Source organism: Pleurodeles waltl, chromosome 1_2 (genome assembly GCF_031143425.1).
Source record: "Pleurodeles waltl isolate 20211129_DDA chromosome 1_2, aPleWal1.hap1.20221129, whole genome shotgun sequence".
Lineage (NCBI taxonomy): Eukaryota > Metazoa > Chordata > Amphibia > Caudata > Salamandridae > Pleurodeles > Pleurodeles waltl.
In genome coordinates, this window is record NC_090437.1 from 76,131,067 (window position 1) to 76,152,077 (window position 21,011).

Genomic DNA, 21,011 nt, shown 5'->3' on the forward strand with positions numbered 1-21,011 from the left:
GGCTCAAGGAGGCATTCGTTGTTTTTAAACGTAAAGTACGATTAGCATCTCCACCATCATCCTACTTAACTGCTACATTATCTTTCTGTTAAACAATCATGTTGGCTGGAAAAGAATCTTAATTAATTTGTTTCCTGGCGGTATGTCACACTTTATATATGAAATTTCCTTTAGGGAGTTTCCCCACTCAAATTTACCTGTCTAAATTTACATACACTCTGTGCAGCTGAATTATGTGACTGAGTTTGGCAGCCTTGGTACTATGATGCACTTTCTACTATTCTGCACAAAAAACATCTCTGCCTCAGGGGGCTGATGGCATTATTTAGGAGATTTTCTGTACTTACTTGTAATATTGCATATGATATAAAACAGATTTTCCACTGAATTATTTGTCAGTGGCAAGGAACGTCTGGGCTGCATGGATTACTATTAGAAGGTCAATGCTACCACCTTGAACATGAGGCTATAATGTTTTATATATGCAATATTGTGCATTCTCGCTCTAATTTTTATTTGCCCTTATTTGCTTGTAGGCAGTCTGGGGAATACAGTTATTGGTTGAGCAAGTGGCTCGCATTACACTCAGAAGCAAATTTGATTTGTTAGTATGTGGGGTGTTGTTCGCCTTACTTAGAAGGTATTGTATATCTGCCAGTATATGAGCGGGAGATTTGTTTTTAACTGTTGTGTGATTTCGTTAATTCTACTTTTTATAATGCAAATTCTTAGTATTATGTAATATGATGTAATTGTTATGACTTATGTTGAGACAATGCAGTCTGATGATGTGTAGTGAAGCTAGTTTTTTTTTTTTCTTTTGTTTTTTAATTTTTTTTTGGGATGAATGTAGATTTTTAAGATTATCCTCCCTCCACTTACGCCAGTTCCTTATTTAATTGTCAAACTCTACTCCCTGTGTTTTGACAGTGTTGGTGTTGCAGCATTGGGTTGTGATACCTCCTTACTTCAAGCATGTTTTGTGTTTCCTGCAAATTCCAGAAACCATGACCACTGCTTCACAGTGCAACTTGAAAGTGAGATTAATCGGGCTCCAAAGGTCACGTAGAGCTCTTGTCATGCTCCGTGACTGACCGAAGCCCTTCCTGGTCGGCATATGATGGATTGCGTCTCCATAATTCGAGGCTTTAGCAGGAAATAAACGTCAGTGCCGACGTTCTGGGATGGTTTGGAGATGTACTGGCACACCATGCATGCATTGAAGGTTTTACTGCCTGATTTGGAATTCAGGGCCAAGCCGCGGCCCCGGAACCGGCGGATAGCGGAGGAGGAGGTAATTCGGCGCTCTGGCGGAGTGGAGAGAGAGAGAGAGCGCGGGGTTGAAGAAGGATCGCTCTGCACACAGGAGTGTGCGAACTATGGTATGCGAGCCAGGATTTGTTCACTCTTCGCTTAAGGCACCGGTTTAGCGTTTTGTAACAACACGCTACGTGGGGAGTTCTGTGGCGGACAGAACAGAAGCAGAGAAGCAAAGGTCAGTGAAAGGGGGCAGTTTAAAAAATATATATATAATTCAGCTTTGGAGCTCAAGTAGGCCTCTTCCTATTCCTACCGCGGCCAGGGACTTCGGGGGGTTGAAGCAACCTGTAGGGGACAGCACTAGGCACTCTGCATGTAGAGGGTGGATTAGGAGCAACAACGGAGGTAGTCAGTGCAGCACTGATGCAGCCTGCTGAAACACTAGACCCCCCTCTATCATCCCCGCACTAACCTGGGGGCAACTTCTTGGGTGTCTACTGTCCGGAACGTCTACTAATTATGAAGCACACTATGCGAGACACTACTACTAAATCACCTGTGGTTGGCAAACCCCCAAAACCCTCAAGTCCAAGAATCTTACTCCTGCAGAGGGAAGACAAAGGTCCATTTCTGTCAGTCAGGATCCGCTAGAGTGCATTTCAGGAGACCCTTAGAGACCCCAGGAGATCAGACTCTTACACAACTCCCCAGTCAGCCTCTCAGCCCAGCCCCACAGCGGTACAACAACTAATCGGCACCATTGTTGCAGCATCTCTCTGAATCTCAATCACCAGCTCTTGGTGGCGAAATGAGTAACTCCATACTTTCCGATTTGCAAGGAACCTTCGCTCCCAGCCCCAATCTACTTTTACCCAAGGGCATGCCTTCTGCTGCCACTGACGACCGCAGAGAAAAACCTCCATATCCCTTGTTTTCAGCAAGCAACACGAAGGGAGGCTTAAAAAGGGCAAGATCAAAATAGAGCAATGGCCACCAAGGATGCAATGGATCAAGTCAACTCCGATCAACCAGAACTAGGTGCCTGTGATCGACGGAGTGTTGTGGAGGATCCAGCAGCTAATATCGGAGCTGACCATGTTCGGTCACTAGCTACTGCCCCAGGCCCTATGGATTCTCTTCTCTCTGGGCAGTATTTCTGATCAGCCATCTGTCGAGAGCATGCTTAAGCAGATTATGGAAGAATTACATTCCATAACACATTCACAGGAGGAGGCCCATAAAAAGACCAGTGAGCAGCTGGGCCAGAAGAATGTCTATCTAAAACAGCTCTCGGGGAGGATCACTCAAGCTGGACAGAGGGTCTCCGACTTGGAGGATGTTCAGCATCGCCAGCGGATGCCAACAACCCAGCTCCAAGCCGAACCAGAGGAATTGCATTTCAAACTTGATGACATTGAAAACAGATCCCGATGCTCTAATCTGAGATTTATTGGGATTCCTGAAGAAATTGAAGCAACGTCCTCAGTAACTAAAGTCATATCAGATCTAATCTCTAAGTGTATTCTTCCGACTAGGGCTGCATCCACTTTTTCTAACCCGGACTTTTCCATCATGCGTGTGCACAGGGTTCCCGCTAAGAGGACGGTAAATGCAAAATTTCCTCATTTTATACTCGTCAATTTTGGCAACTTCAGAATCAAAGAACAAATTTGAACACAATCCATTAAATCAAAAAAGTTTAAAACTGATCACAATTTCAGCTTTCGGGGATTCTCCGATATGTCTATCACAGCAGCCGGACGGCGCAGAGAATTTGACACCCACATTGATGTCTTTAAGAATTTATGGACCCCAGCTGGCATTGTTCAATTGGCAAAAAGTTCTACACAAGGGACAGGCCCATATCTTTCAAGATGTACGTCATTCAAAGGATTGTTTGGGCTTGCTCAAGAAAAACTGATTGGAAAGAACTTCACAATGTGTTCATTATGCAAGATAGACTAATCCAATGCATTTTCCCCACGGTTTTTCCTTTTTAGGGCTTGTGTATATGGTGTGCATCATCTGCTGACCTATGTGGGGCAGCCATGGTCCAAGGAGTGCTATGGCATTGCACTCCTGTCCTTGGGCTGGGGGAAGTGTGGGGGGGAGGGGCCCAGGGAAGGGTTGGGTGACACAGGGAGGTAGGGCCATGACGGGTTTGACCCTTTTGGGAAGGTGTAGGAGGGCACATGTTGGTGTGGGGTACTGTACACAGGGCAGGGCAAAAAAAGCAGGTGATAATCGGAAAGTCTTATATAAGTCTTATTATACTTGGTGTAAATGGCCCAATAAGGGCGAAGATGAGGCTTCCTTTTTTAAGTCTTCCAGGAAAGAGAGGAAAGGAAAACGGATTCCTAAATAAAGGGAAAGATAGGTAATAGCTTGCAAATTGCGAGCTGCAACTTGAATGGGGCCAATAACAATGCAAAGTTTCAGTCGATACTCAATTGGTGAAAGGCATCGCAAACGCAGGTATTCCTTCTTCAGGAAACTCATCTAAAGCTCCAGGGAAAGTTTCACAAAGACCCTAACTTCATCACACAATCGTTTTTCGCATCAGCCAGTGCAGCAATATGGGGAGAGACCATTTTAGTCACACAGGACTTTCCTGGGGTGGTAAAACATGTCTTTAGGGATCCACAGGCAAGATGGATAATAATCAGTACATTAGTAGCAGGCAATGATATTCATTTTGTAAGCTTTTATGGCCCTATCGAAGACGATACAAGTTCTTTACGGGCTTTGAACAATCAATTGTCTATACTTTCTGGTTTTTTTTTTGTTATTGGAGGGGACTTTAATATTATACATAATATTTAGATGGATTCATCACGCAGGAATCAAAATCAGAATGAACCAAGAGCATCTCGATTGCTTGCAAAGATGGTTTCAGATCTAGCAGTGGTAGATGTTTGGAGGGCAGACCACCCCAGGAGAGAGAATTTACCAACTTTTCCAAAAGATATAATTAAGAACTAAACTGTAAACGCCGCACTTGTATAGCGCGCTACTCACCCGTTAGGGTCTCAAGAGGGTCTCAAGATGCTGTACGCATACCGCTGTGGAACCCCTCCTGGCTTTTCCCTGTGAGGCGCCCACTCCTGGACAGCCCCAGGGTGAAGCCAGGCATCCAAGCGCTGTGAGGACATTGTGGGGATTAAGCAAGCTATTGCCCAGAGTTATAGAGTGGGACCCATTAATTAGATTAGGCACCGAGGCGAGAATTATCTGGTCCATGGGAATTGAGCCCAAGACCCACCAAGGTGCGAATTGAACCCTGGTCCTGGGCCAGATCTCTGCATCAGGGTCTGCCTCTCTAACCATTGTGCCACACTTCTCCACCAATACAGCCTCGAAGATTGATTTTATTTTAGTCTCATTTGCTTTGGCGAGACAGGGGTAAGATATTCTCACTAATCCTTTTTCAGATAACTCTGCCCCTCGTGCTAGTATTATTATGACTAATAAACGAGTCGTCCACTTTGTAGCTTTGATAACTCCCCTTTAGCAGACAAAGGCTGGGTTACAACCCTAAAAAGCATCAATTACCAATTTTGTTCTTATATAATTCTTTTTATTGTTTTTCAAACCATAAACAGAGTTCACACTGTTGCATCAAGCAATGCATAGATGGTACATGCATGAGTTACATAGCATTATACATCGTTATGAAATAATTTATAGTCCAGTCTTTTGTGGCCCTTTCCCAGCCCTCTCGCTGTCTAGGGGTTACCGAATGTTTGAACATTAATAAAGGCTCTGCCTCCCTTTTTAATATTTGAGAAGCCGCCAAAACTCACATATGAGGCAAAGCAGTTTCTTTTAAAGCCTATATGGATAAAACCGCCGAAGAGAAAAAGTCTAAACTACAACAAGAACTGGATCACGCATCAAGCAGACATTGATTGCTACATAACCATGAGACAACTTCTAGACTCGAAAGGGCTCAGGTTAGTCAAAGAGACTTCTATATGTCTCAGGAAATACTTACTCGGCATACAATATCTCAGAGACAGTACAAAGAGAATGAGCATGTGGGGAAATTTCTGGCTTGGTTAGTAAAAAAAAAAAGTCCAATGTTAAATTGATTAAAGCTTTGTCTGTTATGTAGGAAAGTGCCCCCCCAGCCCACACTTTTTGCTTGATGCTGATGTTGATGCTAATTTGACCACGTGTGTGCTGGGATCCTGCTAACCAGGCCCCAGCACCAGTGTCCTTTCCCTAAACTGTACAATTGTTTCCACAATTCACACAGCCCTGGCACACAGCTAATTCCCTTGTAAAAGGTACCAGTGGTACCAAGGGCTCTGTGGTCAGGGATGGCCCCTAAGGGCTGCAGCGTGTATTATGCCACCCTAAAGGACACCTCACCAAACACATGCACACTGCCATTGCAGCTTGTGTGTGCTAGTGGGGAGGAAAAGGTAAAGTCGACATGGCATCCCTCTCAGGGTGCCATGCCTACAATACACTGCCTCCGGCATAGGTAAGACACCCCTCAAGCAGGCCTTACAGCCCAAAGGCAGGGTGCATTATTCCACAGGTGAGGGCATAGCTGCATGAGCAATATGCCCCTACAGTGTATAAACCCATTCTTAGACATAGTAAGAGCAGTGTGCCCATATTGAGTACATGGGCTGGGAGTCTGTAGTTAGGAACTCCACTGCTCCATGATGGCTTCACTGAAAACTGGGATATTTGGTATTAAACTTCTCAGCTCAATAAACCCACACTGATGCCAGTGTTAGATTTATTGAAAAATGTACGCAGAAGGCATCTTAGAGATGCCCCCCCACTTCACCAACCCTTCAGTGTAGGTGTAAGGAAATGCCTCCTTCTCATGGTTACCCCCTAACTTTTTGCCTTTGCTGATGCTAAGTTATTATTTGAAAGTGTGCTGGGACCAGCTAACCAGGCTCCAGCACCAGTGTTCTTTCCCTAAAATGTACCTTTGTCTCCACAATTGGCACAACCCTGGCACTCAGGTAAGTCCCTTGTAACTGGTACCCCCTGGTACCAAGGGCCCTGATGCCAGGAAAGGCTTCTAAGGGCTGCAGCATGTGTTATGCCACCCTAGGGACCCCTCACTCAACACATGCACACTGCTTCACAGCTTGTGTGTGCTGGTGGGGTGAAAATGACTAAGTCGACATGGCACTCCCCTCAGAGTGCCATGCCAACCTCACACTGCCTGTGGCATAGGTAAGTCACCCCTCTAGCAGGCCTTACAGCCCTAAGGCAGGGTGCACTGTACCACATGTGAGGGCATATGTGCATGAGCACTATGCCCCTACGGTGTCTAAGCAAAACCTTAGACATTGTAAGTGCAAGGTAGCCATAAGAGAATATGGTCTGGGAGTTTGTCAAACACAAACTCCACAGTTCCATAATGGCTACACTGAAAACTGGGAAGTTTGGTATCAAACTTCTCAGCACAATAAATGCACACTGATGCCAGTGTGTAATTTATTGTAACATACACCCAGAGGCCATCTTAGAGATGCCCCCTGAAAACCTACCCTACTTCTAGTGTAGGCTGACCAGTTTCTGCCAGCCTGCCACACGCCAGACATGTTGCTGGTCACATGGGGAGAGTGCCTTTGTCACTCTGTGGCCAGGAACAAAGCCTGTGCTGGGTGGAGGTGCTTCTCACCTCCCCCTGCAGGAACAACTGTAACACCTGGCGGTGAGCCTCAAAGGCTCCCCCCCCCCCCCTCCCCTTTTGTTACAGCGCCCCAGGGCATCCCAGCTGGTGGAGATGCTCGCCCCTCTGGCCACTGCCCCCACTTTTGGCAGCAAGGCTAGAGGAGATAATGAGAAAAACAAGGAGTAGTCACCCACCAGTCAGGACAGCCCCTGAGGTGTCCTGAGCTGTGGTGACCCCTGCCTTGAGAAATCCCCCATCTTGAGTTTGGAGGATTCCCCCAATAGGATTAGGGATGTGCCCCCCTCCCCACAGGGCAGAGGCACAAAGAGGGTGTAGCCACCCTCAAGGACAGGAGCCATTGGCTACTTCCCTCCCAGACCTAAACACACCCCTAAATTCAGTATTTAGGGGCTCCCCAGATCCCAGGTAATCAGACTCCTGCAACCTGAAGAAAGAAGGACTGCTGACCTACAAGCCTGCAGAGAAGGAGGAAGACAACAACTGATTTAGCCCAGCCCTACCGGCCTGTCTCCAACTTCGAAAACCTGCTCCAGCGACGCATCCGACAGGGACCAGCGACCTCTGAAGCCTCAGAGGACTGCCCTGGACTACAGGACCAAGAAACTCCCGTGAACAGCAGCCCTGTTCAAAGCCAGCTACTTCTTTGCAACAAAGAAGCAACTTCCAAGGACTTCACGTTTCTGCCGGAAGCGTCAGACTCTACACTCTGCACCTGACGCCCCCGGCTCAACCTGCAGAAAACCAACACCTCAGGGAGGACTCCCCGGCGACTGCGAGCTCGTGAGTAACCAGAAACGACCCCCATGAGCCCCCACAGCGACACCTGCGGAGAGAATCCAGAGGCTCCCCCTGAGCGCGACTGCCTGTAACAAGGGACCACTGCAACACTGCACCTGCAGCCCCCAGGACTTGAAGGAACCGAACTTCAACGCTGGAGCGACCCTCTGCCTAGCCCAGGTGGTGGTTGTCCCGAGAAGCCCCCCCTGTGCCTGCCTGCACCGCTAGAGTGACCCCCGGGTCTCTCCATTGATTCCTACCCGAAACCCAACGCCTGCTTTGCACACTGCAACCGGCCGCCCCTGTGCCGCTGAAGGTGTGTTTTGTGTGCCTACTTGTGTCCCCCCCCAGTGCTCTACAAAACCCCCCTGGTCTGCCCCCCCGAGGACACAGGTACTTACCTGCTGGCAGACTGGAACCGAAGCACCCCTGTACTCCATAGGCGCCTATGTGTTTTGGGCACCTCTTTGACCTCTGCACCTGACCGGCCCTGAGCTGCTGGTGTGGTAACTTTGGGGTTACCTTGACCCCCCAACGGTGGGCAGCCTCTGCCTCAGGACTGAGACTTGTAAGTGTTTTACTTACCTCCTCATCTAACCTTTACTTACCTCCACCAGGAACTGTTGATTTTTGCAGTGTCCACTTTGGAAAATAGCTTATTGCCATTTTTACAAAGACCGTACATGATATTGTTTTCATTCAAAGTTCCTAAAGTATCTAAGTGAAGTACCTTACATTTAAAGTGTATATTGTAAATCTTGAACCTATGGTTCTTAAAATAAACTAAGAAAATATATTTTTCAATATAAAAACCTATTGGCCTGGAATAAGTCTTTGAGTGTGTGTGTTCCTCATTTATTGCCTGTGTGTGTACAACAAATGCTTAACACTACTCTCTGATAAGCCTACTGCTCGACCACACTACCACAAAATAGAGCATTAGAATTATCTACTTTTGCCACTATCTTACCTCTAAGGGGAACCCTTGGACTCTGTGCGCATTATTTCTTACTTTGAAATAGTATATACAGAGTCAACTTCCTACAGTAAGCCTGACTGGTCTGTGCCAGGCTGCCACTAACAGAAAAGTTTCTGACCCTGTGGGGTGAGAGCCTTTGTGCTCTCTGGGGTTAGGAACAAAGCCTACTCTGGGTGGAGGTGCTTCACACCTCACCCTGCAGGAGCTGCAACACTTGACAATGAGCCTCAAAAGCTCAGGCCTTCTGTTACACTGCCTCAGGGTACTCCAACCAGTGGATATCCCCACCCCCGGACCAAGCCCCTCTTTTGGTGGCAGATCCGGCAGGAAAGTTAAGGAAAACAAGGAGGAGTGACCACTGCAGCTGGGACCACCCCGAAGGTGTCAAGAGCTGAAGTGACCCCCTCCTTGCAGAATCCTCCATCTTGCTTTGGAAGAGAGTAGCCAACAGGGATAGGAATGTGCCCCCTCCCCAAAGGGAGTGGGCACACGAAAGGTGTAGCCACCCTCATGGACAGTAGCCATTGGCTCCTGCCCTCTGACACCTATAATGCCCCTAAATCTAATATTTAGGTGTGCCCCTGAAACTTGCTCTTCAGATTCCTGGTGACCCTAAGAAGAAGAACCGACTGCAGCAGTGAAGACGCCAGGCACAACTGACTTGGCCCCAGCCCTACCGGCCTCTCTGCAGCTTCAAGACTCCTGTCTAAAAAGGGTGACACTTCCTGCAGGACCACCGACCTCTACAAACCCCCAGAAGACTACCTGCCCAGCAGAGGACCAAGTACTCCTGAGGACTGCAGCCCTGGCCACTAGAAACATCCAGGAATGACTCCAGAACTGCCCCGGATCCGTGAGTCCAGGTGGCCCGCCAGTCCAGAGAAGGTCCCACAGCGATTCTGACCTTGAGTCCACCCTGGGTTGATCCCTCCTGGCCAACATGACGATGCCTGCAACCTAAATCCAGAGGACCCCCCTGACCGGATCAGACGAAGATTCCCAACACCCAAAGGTACCCCTGCATCCCCCTGGCTTTGGGGAATCTGACTGAGCACCTCTCTTACGTGTTCAGCCTTTATTTTTCCACAACCGACCCCCTGGACCCAGTCTTCAGCATCTTTGTGACCCCCAGGGATACCACATTGGAAAGCATTGGGCACCCGAAGCTGTGTTTGGACTCTGCACCCAGCTGCCCCGTGCCACTGAGGATGTGTGTTTGGTGGTGACCTTTGGCCCCACCCCTGGTGCTCATCTAAACCCTTCAAGTCTTTGCCCTGAAGTTGTGGGTACTTACCTGCAACCTGTTTCTTTTTGAGTGCCTCCTGTCTCCATAGGATTCCATGAAAATCCCAACACTAACTTTGACCTCTGCACCCAGCAGGCCCTGTGTTACTGGTTGTGCGCTTTTGGGGTCAACTTGAACCTTGACCTGTGGACATCCTAACCCATGAAGACTGGGATCAAAAGTTGAGTACTCACCTGTAAACTGTGTTAACACTGTTCCTTCCCTAGGATTGTATTGGTCCCCTTGAGAAATTGCACTGCCTACTTTTGAAAATGAAAAGTGTTAGTTACCTGTAAACTGTTTTATCTGCAAAACCTAAACAAAGTGCATTTGGTATACAAGCTTGGTACAAACTTACAACTGTGCTTACCTGCAACAAAGACCCTTTTGGTTCTAGAAATAAAGTTAGATTGTTTTCTTTCTGCTGTCAGGTTCAGACGGGTTTCCCATTGCTCCGAGATTTTCGATTCAGAAACTTTATATAACTCTATTTGACCATCTGTATTTTTTTCAATCGCGTTTCCATCTGTAGTCAAGCCGATAGTACTGTCGAAAAACAGAAAACACTCTTTTAGGGGCGCGCCCACCTCAGGCCTGTTTAGGCCTACCACGCCGAAGCCTGATGGATAGGACTCCATTCTGAATCTCTCTTCGATGCCATTCGAAATTTCCGTACACAGATCAACAGGTGTAATGTAATCTCCGTCTCTCTCCCGACCATCGGGAAGAGGATTGTGAAGCCTGTCTATCGTTTTGGTCGGAAAAGACGCTGCATGACCGGAGAGCCAGAAGACTGGAGATGGCATCGAAAAATACAGAGTATGTCAACACCATAGAGGAATATTGGGCCCAGACTGCAGTTTCCATTCAAGACACCGACTGAAGAAGACTCAGAGGAAGATAGCCAACAGCTCACCGTGGCTCAGCATGTACACCCACTACCAAAAGACCATCTAAGGCCTTGGATGCAGCACTGCCAGAGCGCCATGGTTTCAACCGAAATTTTTTAGCGGCGACCGATCTTCAGGTACGGCGCTGAAAAAGGCCACACCAGTTTTGATGCCGGAGACAAGCAAATCCACCAAAAGCTCCACATCTGAGCCGAGCAGGTGTCCTCAACCTTTGGAGTCGAAAGTTAGACGACCAGCTTTGGAGCTGAAACAGCTGAAACAGGCTGTACTTTCGAGACCATAAAAATTGTCATCTTCGGAGACAAAAAAATATTTGTACTCCGAGGAACAAGGACTTTTGAGCTGTTTAAAGCAGAGCTCAAATACTTTTCTAAGAACAGTCCTCTAAATCACCAAAAACATCAGACTAAATTTCGGAAGATTCTGACATTCAGCCCATACTTGAAATCATGGACAAAAGACATTTAAGGATTCATATCCACAGAGACTGGGAGGATCATTGCTGCACCTCCTCCACAAACAAAAAGAATGTTGGCGTTTCAAGAACATCTTGATACTGCTCCACCACCAGCAAAGATTTTTTAAAGGAAGGAGAAACCATTACCCTTGCAAAATTCTCCACCACATTCGCCAAAAGTTTCTTTTTCACCACCACCTGTTAGCCCACCACCATTGCCTTCACCAACTCACTCCGAACACTTATTCCCATCGTGATACAATTGATCCTTGGGATCTGTTTGATCCAGATCCCATACCAACAAATGACCCAGACCTCAATCCATCAAAACCTTCACCACCAGAGGATACAGCTGCATACACATAAGTCCTCTCTAGGGCAGCTGCATACCATGGGGTGCATAGTGAGCCGTTAGAAGAGGATTTCCTTTTCAATACACTGTCCTCCACGCATTCAGGCTACCAGTGCCTACCAATGCTGCCTGGCATGATCAGGCATGCAGACAAAATATTCAATGAACCTGTTAGGATTTTAACACCACGTATAGACAAAAAAAACAAGCCTACGCCTACAGATCCAGCTTACATCACGCATGAGGTACCTCCAGACTGTCGTCAGTGCAGCAAGAAAAAGGGCTAATAGCCAGTCGTCAAGGGATACTCCCCCGACAAAGAAAGCAGGAAGTATGATGCTGCTGGCAAGAGGTTAGCTACACAAGCAGCTAACCAATGGCGCATTGCCAATTCACAAGCCTTGCTAGCAAGATATGATAGAGCACACTGGAACGAAATGCAGGAATTATTACAACACCTGCCAAAAGAACATCAAAAAAGGGCTCAGCAAATTGTGGAAGAAGGTCAGGCAATAAGCAACAACCAGATAAGGTCTGATCTTGATAATGCAGATACAGCAGCTAGGAGCGTAAATACTGCTAAAACCATATGTAGACATGCATGGTTAAGATCTTCTGGTTTCAAGCCAGAAATACAACAAGCAGTACTACATATGCCATTCGACCAAAAAACTTCTATCTGATAGAGACTTCTAGTTGCAGATTCCTTACCTTTGAATTTCCCCAGACATCATACTGGATCCGGAGAATATTTTCTTTGGGCAGTACCTCTGTGCACCGTCAGGTGGTGTTGGTCGACTAGGCGGGCATCATTGGCGTCGTGATGGCGTCGCAGTCGTATGTAGGCGACCCCCTGGCGTGCTGATGTCTGTTCTTTTCTTTCCCACCAGCCTTCACGCAGATCTGGAGAAGAGCTACCTCAGTTATTTTTTTACTACGTCAACATTTTTGTCATATTTTTGACGAGTTAGTGGATGCGTCGAGGGATGTCCTGCAAGGCCGGATTCAAGCCCTGCGACTCCTGGCAATCAACTATGTTGTGGTATTTGGAGCGCGATCACGACCCGAAGTCGTGCTCAGAGTGTCAAGCTATGAACCCGGATGCTTTGAGGGAGCGGTCCTTAAAGCTCATGGCAGCCCAACACTCTACTCTGCAGCACTTAAGATCCCGTTCGAGAGGAAGGTCTCAAGACGGCTGCGGAGTCACCACCACTCTTCGTCCTCCAAGTCATCGGGACATTCGGGTCACAAAAAAAGTTATTGAAGAAAGACAAGCGTTCTTCGACTTCACCCAGTCGATCTGATGATATGACACGGGAAGAGCGTCCAGGCTCTAGACCTCCGTCAACAGAGCCACCTTCTGGGTCCGCTCTGCGATTCCCCTGACTTGCCAGAGCCACTCCCACCCAACTCAGTTTTACGAGGCCATGCGCCTCATTTTTGTGCGTTCCGACCCACCTTTGGAGCCTTCAGGCACAGGTGAGTCGGTTGGGGTCCCTTTGGAGCCGAGGCCGAAGCAGACGGCTTTGAAACCAGAGGGCCCCTCCGGATCCAATCGCGGATCACCCACGCCTGAGAGGCTTGTCATCCAGGCTTCTTCATCTGGCGCATTCCCTGACGCACCTCCGGATAGGGAATCAAAAGGACTGGATAATTTGGGGAAGTAGTTGTTTTCTTCTAAGAGTCTAGCGCTGCGGTCCGTGAACACCGCATGCCTTTCGGGCCGCTATTCCCATACTCTGGGATACTGTTGCATAAGTGCTGCCTGCAGTTCCGGACTAGGCCCGGGCAGTACTGTCCCAAGCCGTTACAGATGGGAGGGATAGAGCTAAGTTCGTGATTCGTTGTGGACTGTATACAACCGACTTTCTGGGCAGATCGGTTGCATTGACGGCGGCATTGAGATGCCACGCCTGGCTGAGAACATCTGGCTTTTCAGGGGATGTCCAGCAATCCTTGATAGACATGCCCTTTGATGGCACATGTCTCTTCGGAGTCAAGGTGGACTCTGCGCTTGAGCGCTTTAAGGATTCCTGAGCCACAGCCCAGTCCCTTGGCCTCGCGCCCACACCTAGATCCCAGCAGTCCTCCTTTAGCCCCTTTCGTGGCTACAGAAGGGGCACCCAACCGTGTGCTTTTCCACTTGGCCACAGACCAGCGCATGCTGTACAGCCCCTGCGCAGCTGCGGGAACAAACATTCCAGGTGATCAGGGAGCCAGCGGGTCGCCCTGTCCACCCCTCCTCAGCCTCCATGCCTTCCTAGTCCGCAGGTACATCATGAGCCTGTAGGTGGCAGGATACGCCATCACCTGCCCCAATGTCAAGCCATTACTTCGGACAGGTGGGTACTACAAATTGTCCGAAGGGGCTATTCCCTCCCCTTCGAGACATCTCCTCCAGCCATGCCACCTTAATGCAGTCGGATATCGGAGGATCATATGGTGCTTCTCCGCAAGGAAGTCCAAGTTCCTTTTGGCCAAAGCAGCTATAGAGAGGGTTCCGTTGCCAGAAGTAGGTCGTGGTTGCTATTCCCGCTACTTTCTGGTTCCGAAAAAGGACAAAGGTCTTCGACCTATATTAGATCTTCGGGCCCTCAATCTTTTACTAAAAAAGGAGAAGTTCAAAATTTTAACATTGACTCAGGTCCTTTCTGCCCTGGATCCCAGAGACTGGATGGTAGCGTTGGACATGCAAGGGATGGTAGTGGTGGCAGCTCATCTGTGCAGGTTAGGGGTCCCAGTCTTCCCCTACCTCGACGATTGGCTGTTGAAGGGGAACTCCTACCACCAAACTACGGCAAACCTTTTGCATTTGCTGGGGTTCACTATCAATGTGCCAAAGTCACACCTGACTCCTTCTCAGATGCCCTCTTTCATCGGAGCTGTTCTGGACACAGTGCAGTTTCGGGCATATCCTCCTGAAAAGCGAATCCAGGATATTCGAACTATGATACCGATGGTTCAGTCTCTGTCCTTAATTTTGGTAAGAATGACTCTAAGGCTGCTGGGCCTCATGGCCTCCTGCAAATGCCAGATGACATATGCGGGCTCTGCAGTGGGACCTGAAGTTCCAGTGGGCGCAGCATCAGGGGAATCTCTCCGACAAGGTCCAGATCTCAGAAGGGACTGCGAAAGACCTGCAGTGGTCATTAAGGAATCAGGATTGGGTGAAGGGCAGATCCCTCTCCTTTCCCCAACCATATCTTAGAGTTGTGACAGAGGCCTCACTTCTGGGATGGGGTGGCCGCGTGGGAGAGGCAGAGATCAGAGGTATCTGGTCTCTGGCGGAAACCAATCTCCATATCAATCTTCTGGAGGTATGAGAAATTTGACTAGCATTGAAAGGGGAAAGCAGTGCAGGTGTTCACAGACAACACCAGCGCCATGTGGTATTGCAACAAACAAGGTGGAGTGGGGTCGTGGACTGTTTGTCAAGAGGCCCTCCGTCTCTGGACTTGGCTGGAACATCAGGACATTTCCCTGGTGGTTCAACACCTGGCAGGCTCCTTGAAGCCAGAGCAGACTAACTCAGCCGACGATGCATGGTCGACCACAAATGGCGTCTCCATCCAGAAGTGGCGCTAGGTCTCTTCCTGTAGTGGGGAGAACCTTGGCTAGACTTGTTCCCCTCTATATAGAACGTGCAATGTCCGCTGTTTTGCGCGTTGGAGTTTCCAAGGCGGCACTCGCTCAGCGACACTTTTCTGCGTGAGTGGAACTCAGGCCTCCTGTACGCCTTCCCGCCAATACCACTTCTGCCCAGACTTCTGAAGATCAGGCAAGACCGGGCCCACGTCATACTGGTGGCGCCGGACTGGGCACGGAGAGTCTGGTATCCCGATTCTTGAACATGTCCATAGCTGCTCCGATCAGACTGCTTCTTCTGGAGGATCTTCTGTCGAAGCAGCAGGTGAAGGTCCTCCACCTGAACCTGTCAACTCTGCGACTTCTTGCGTGGGGATTGAGCGGCGGTAGTTGACGTATTTTGACTTGCCACCCGAAGTCTGTGACGTTATCTTGGCAGCCAGGCGTCCCTCAACCAAACTGTATTCGCCTGTCGTTGGAAGAAATTTGTGGCATGGTGCATTGACAATTCTGTCAATCCTCTATCTGCTCCTCTCTCAAGTTCTTCTCTTTATTCTTTCCGTTGCCCGGCAGGGTTCTGCCTTGGGCACTCTTAAGGGATATCTCTCTGCTATCTCTGCTTTCTTAAGGTTACCTGATCAGCCTTCCTTATTTAAATCTCCTATAGTTGGGAGGTTTCTTAAAGGCCTAAGACATCTCTTTCCTCCTATCCCATTCATCATGCCCCAATAGGATCTCAACCTGGTCTTAATTTACCTTATGTGTACCATGCTTGAACCGCTTCACAACTATCCTCTAAGTCTCTTAACTTTAAAGACTGTCTTTCTAGTTGCCATTACTTCTGCCCGCAGAGTTAGTGAACTCCAGGGTCTGTCATCTAAGCCACCTTTTCTTTCCATACACCCAGACAAAGTGGTGCTTCGCAAGAGGGCTTCTTTTCTACCCAAGGTAGTGACACCCTTCCATTTCAGGCAGTCCATCACCTTGCCTACCTTTTATGCACCCCCACATCCCTCTCATGAAGAGGAGAGACTCCACCATCTGGACCCAAAAAGAGCGTTGGCGTTCTATCTTGATTGCTCCAAAGACTTCTGGGTGGACGATGAACTCCTTGTGGGATTTGTGGGTGCAAAGAAGGGGAGGGCAGTGCAGAAGAGGACCATTTCACGATGGGTACTCCTATGCATCAAAATGTGCTACGCTCTGGCTAAGAAGCAACCCCCTGAAGGTTTGAGAGCTACTGATGCTACAACAGCGCTAGCACGGGGCGTTCCAGTCCTAGATATTTGTCAGGCAGCAACGTGGGCATCTCTGCACACTTCTACCAAGCACTACTGCCTGGACAATAAGGTCCGAAGGGACAGCTACTTTGGCCGTTCAGTCCTGCAGGACTTTTTGGTGTGATCTTAGTTCGCAGGCCCGCCACCGGGGATGGAATTGCTTGGGTATCTAGTCAAAGGTAAGGCATCTGCAACTAGAAGTCTCTATCAGATGTACAAGTTACTTACCTTCGGTAACAAAATATCTGGTAGAGACATATTCTAGTTGCTGATTCCTTACCAACCTGCCCACCCTCCCTGAAAACTGATTTCTAGGAACAGGAACTTTCCCTTGAGGGCCCTAGTTTCGGTGCACCACTCTGTGTTCTTCATGGCTCTGCGCTACTTGAAGATACTGACTTCAGCGCGCTGGGGTTGGCGCCTATATATGACCGCGACATCATCACAACGCCAACGACGCCCCCGGAGTCGGCCGATGCCACCTGACGGCACGAAGAGGTACTGCTCGAAGAAAAATTCTCTGGATCCAGTCTGACGCCTGGGGAAATTCAAAGGTAAGGAATCTGCAACTACAATAAGTTGCCAGATATTTCGTTACCGAAGGTAAGTAACTTGTACGTTTGGTCCTGAGGTTGACACAACAATCGAGAAACTCAGGAAAGATTCAGACACTGCAGACAAAAGCAATGGGAGCTTTATACACAACACCTTATAGAGGCTCCTTTCATAAATAACAGTTTTTAGAGGAGGATTCAAGCCCCAATCTACAGATGCTTCCACCTCCCAACCTAAACTAGGCCAACAACAATACCAAAGAGGAGCATTTAGAGGCTCTTATGGAGGCCAACTCTTCAGAGCCAGAGGCAAATTCCAGGCCCTCAAAAGGTGTCACTACTCCATCAAAACAGTGACTTCCTAAGCATACCACAACCCCACACATCTCCTGTGGGGGGCAGAATGCAACAATTCCACTCCCAATGGCAAAATATCACTACAGACCAATGGGTACTTTCAATTATCTGCAATGGTTATTTCCTAGAATTGATTTCTATCCCTCCAAACATTCCTCCTCGTTATCACAGGTTGTCCACAGAACACATCGTTCTGTTACAACAAGAAGTACAATTGCTACTACTAAAAGAGGCAATAGAATTAGTCCCAAAATCTCAATACGGAACAGGGGTATACTCACTATACTTCCTCATTCCAAAAAAGGAGGGCACCCTCAGACCCATTCTAGATCTGAGACCACTAAATCTATATATCCTGTCAGAACACTTTCACATGGTGACTCTGCAGGTCATCATTCCACTACTACAAAAACAGGATTACATGACTGCATTAGATCTCAAAGTTGTGTATTTTCATATTCCCATACATCCAGCTCACTGAAAATACCTAAGGTTTGTGATGGCGGCAAACCACTAGCACTTCAAAGTTCTACCATTCGGCATAACAACAGCTCCAAGAGTATTCACAAAATGTCTAGCGGTAGTAGCAGCTTACCTAATAAGACAACACATGTCTTTCCTTATCTAGACGATTTGTCAACAACACACTCAATACACAATAGAAACCCTACACACATTAGGGTTCACTATCAATTACCTAAAATTTCATCTTCAACCAGCATAGGTTTAACCTTAACTAGGTGCTATTCTCAATACACAAAAAGCCTTATCCTATCCAAATACACAAAGGATACAAGCTTTCCAAAACCTCATACCACGAATGCAGCCAAATCAACATTACACAGTAAGGTTGATCATGAGACTATTGGGAATGATGGCATCCTGCATAGCAATAGTACTGCATGCAAGGTTAAATATGAGAACACTAAAACAGTGCCTCTCACAACAATGGTCTGAAGCACAGGGTCAGACGCACAAGTCCCTTTAATGGTGGAATCACAGCAATTTAATGGATGGGTGGTCATTTCAAAACAGTTAACTTATCACATAAACCATTTGTTCCTGTGTTCCTTGCCCTGAAAGCGTTTCAACCCCTTCTCGAACACAAAACTGTCTTAAAAAAAAGAGACAATATGACAACCATGTATTATATGAAGAAACAAGGGGGAACACATTCATCTCAACTGTCCTTTCTAGTTCAAACAATTTGGAAATGGGCGATTCACATTCACATTTACTTACTAGCAGAATACATCCCAGGAATACACAATCAGCTAGCGGACCTGCTAAGCAGGACACACCAACAGGTGCACGAATGGGAGATTCACTCTCAGGTACTTAAACAGTACTTCCAAAAGTGGGGGACACCAGAAATAGACCTATTCACAACAAGCGAAAACGCAAAAAGCTAAAATTTCGGATCCAGGCACCCACAACCTTTGTCCGAGGTCAAAGCTGTATCAATCAACTGAGCAGGGATATTTGCTTACGCTTTTCCCCCTCTCCCGCTAATTCCATTTCTGGTCAACAAACTGTGTCAAACCTCTCTCACCATGATACTTATAGCCCCCACGTGGGCACGACAACATTGGTACACAACACTCCTAGATCTGTCAGTAGTACCTCACTGCAAACTTCCAAACAGATCTGATTTGTTAACACAAAACAAAGGTCAAACCAGACATCCCAATTCCAGTGCTTTCGACTTAGCAGTGTGGCTCCTGAAGTCATAGAATTTGGATACTTCCAACTTCCATTAGAATGTATGGAAGTTCTCAAACAAGCATGCAAACCAGAGATAGCAATGAACTGTTGAATATATGAGCAGCTTAGCAAGGCATATGTCATTGCTTAAAATGGTTAGGTGTCACTATGCACAGGTTGGATAAGGTAGCAGAAAGATCAGGCTTACTCACAATAAGTAGGTGTGGTGCATCACTACGATGTGACTCACGCCTCCTCTGAACACAGCTATTGCCCTTGGTAGCCTTCTGTTCTCAATGATATCTAATCTCTGTTTACTATGGATTAATTTCAAATGAACCCCATCAGACATAAATCAAATCTAGATTCGAACAAACAAAAGTGTACTACTCTCCTTTGAGAAGCGAAGTGGCATGAATTACTTCAAAAACTATGATCTTACAAAGATGCCATATGCAGCAAGAACAGACCATTGTCTCTACTCTCATGGCTCAACGTAGCCTTACCATTTTCATTGCAAGGCGCTTCTTTTAGTCTTAATACTGATGTCTAATTATCGTGGGGCAAGTTATTTTCTACTGTTATATGTTTATCCAAACTTCTTCACATGTCCATGTGCAAAGTCAAAGGTTCTTTGCACTTCAGTTGGACGGTTTGTTAAAAGCAAGGTAAGCTGGTACTGCTCGAGGATGCAATACTGAGGGAAATAAAAAGAGGGAGTAACAGAGGGAGGGAAGAAGACAGAGCGAGAGAAAGACACACAAAGAGCAGATTACTGGCGAGCCAAGCATCACTTGCATGATTTTTAACTAAATTCTGTTGTACTTTGTAAAAATCTAACTTTCGTTTCCAGCATGCCTGTGTCAAAGGTATGTCATCAATCAGCAAGATGAAAGACAGAGCAGGCCGTAGCGATATCTGAATATCAACCCTTAAGCTTACATAAAGTCTCTACACTGTGTGTATAAACACACTGAGCTATCCTTCCCTCCTGCAGCAAAGCAAACAAATATGCAATTCTCCATTGGACAGCTGTGTGGACTGGTGTCTCGGGGGCTGTTCTAAAGAACTATTCGAAGGAAAAATGGAAACGAGGACGAGCGGGATGTTAAAGGATGAGCTGATGGGTAACAGCTTCACCACCTCCCTGCTACACCACTGAATTGTTCTTTCTGTGCACCCAGCTGCCCATCTACCCGATAATACCCCTTGACACCAAAAGCATTTAAATACAATTGTATAGACAACCAAATATGTTTAGAAACTGGAAGCCAAAACTTACAACATAAAGTGGGACATGGTGAAATGGACAAAGATGAATTTGAAAAGCTCAAGTGCTTCAGTAGTTGTTTAGTGTTGCTGATCTTGGAAAGTCTGTGTTTAATGAATTAAAGCAGATGTTTGTTAATACTTGTTGTCCTTCTGAATTGTAATTCTTAAATCAACCTGTGAAGGGCAAAGGGTTGACTTTTCCCTGCTATGCTTAAACTGTGAACTGCAGAAAGAAGCTCACAAGTTACAAAGCAGAAAGCAGCCAGCCCAAATGGACAGAGGATTTCCAAATTCTTCAAGGTTTTCAATTAGCCATGAGCCTTAAAAGCAAGTGAACTCTTGCTGAGTGCAGCAAGTGTTACTACAGCCATTTTTCTACTGACGTCAGCAGCTCAGAGTAAGACAAGAAAGCAGCAACCTGCTCGGGCCCCAGAGTGGAACAGAGTTGTGATGAAGGCAGTAGTGTTCACAGACACACTTGGGGGGAGGGGGCGACCTCGGGCGGCCCCCTCATCTCCATCAGTCCATCCATCCATGTTAGGACAAATAAACACGAGGTTGGCCTCT

The 21,011-nt window shown here is 47.3% G+C and overlaps 1 protein-coding gene across 4 annotated transcripts in view; it reads left to right on the forward strand.

Moving 5' to 3' along the window:
• The window catches only part of TDRD7 (tudor domain containing 7), a 779,147-nt gene that overhangs the window by 418,526 nt on the left and 339,610 nt on the right, over positions 1-21,011 (forward strand). The gene's annotated exons all lie outside the window — the stretch shown is intronic.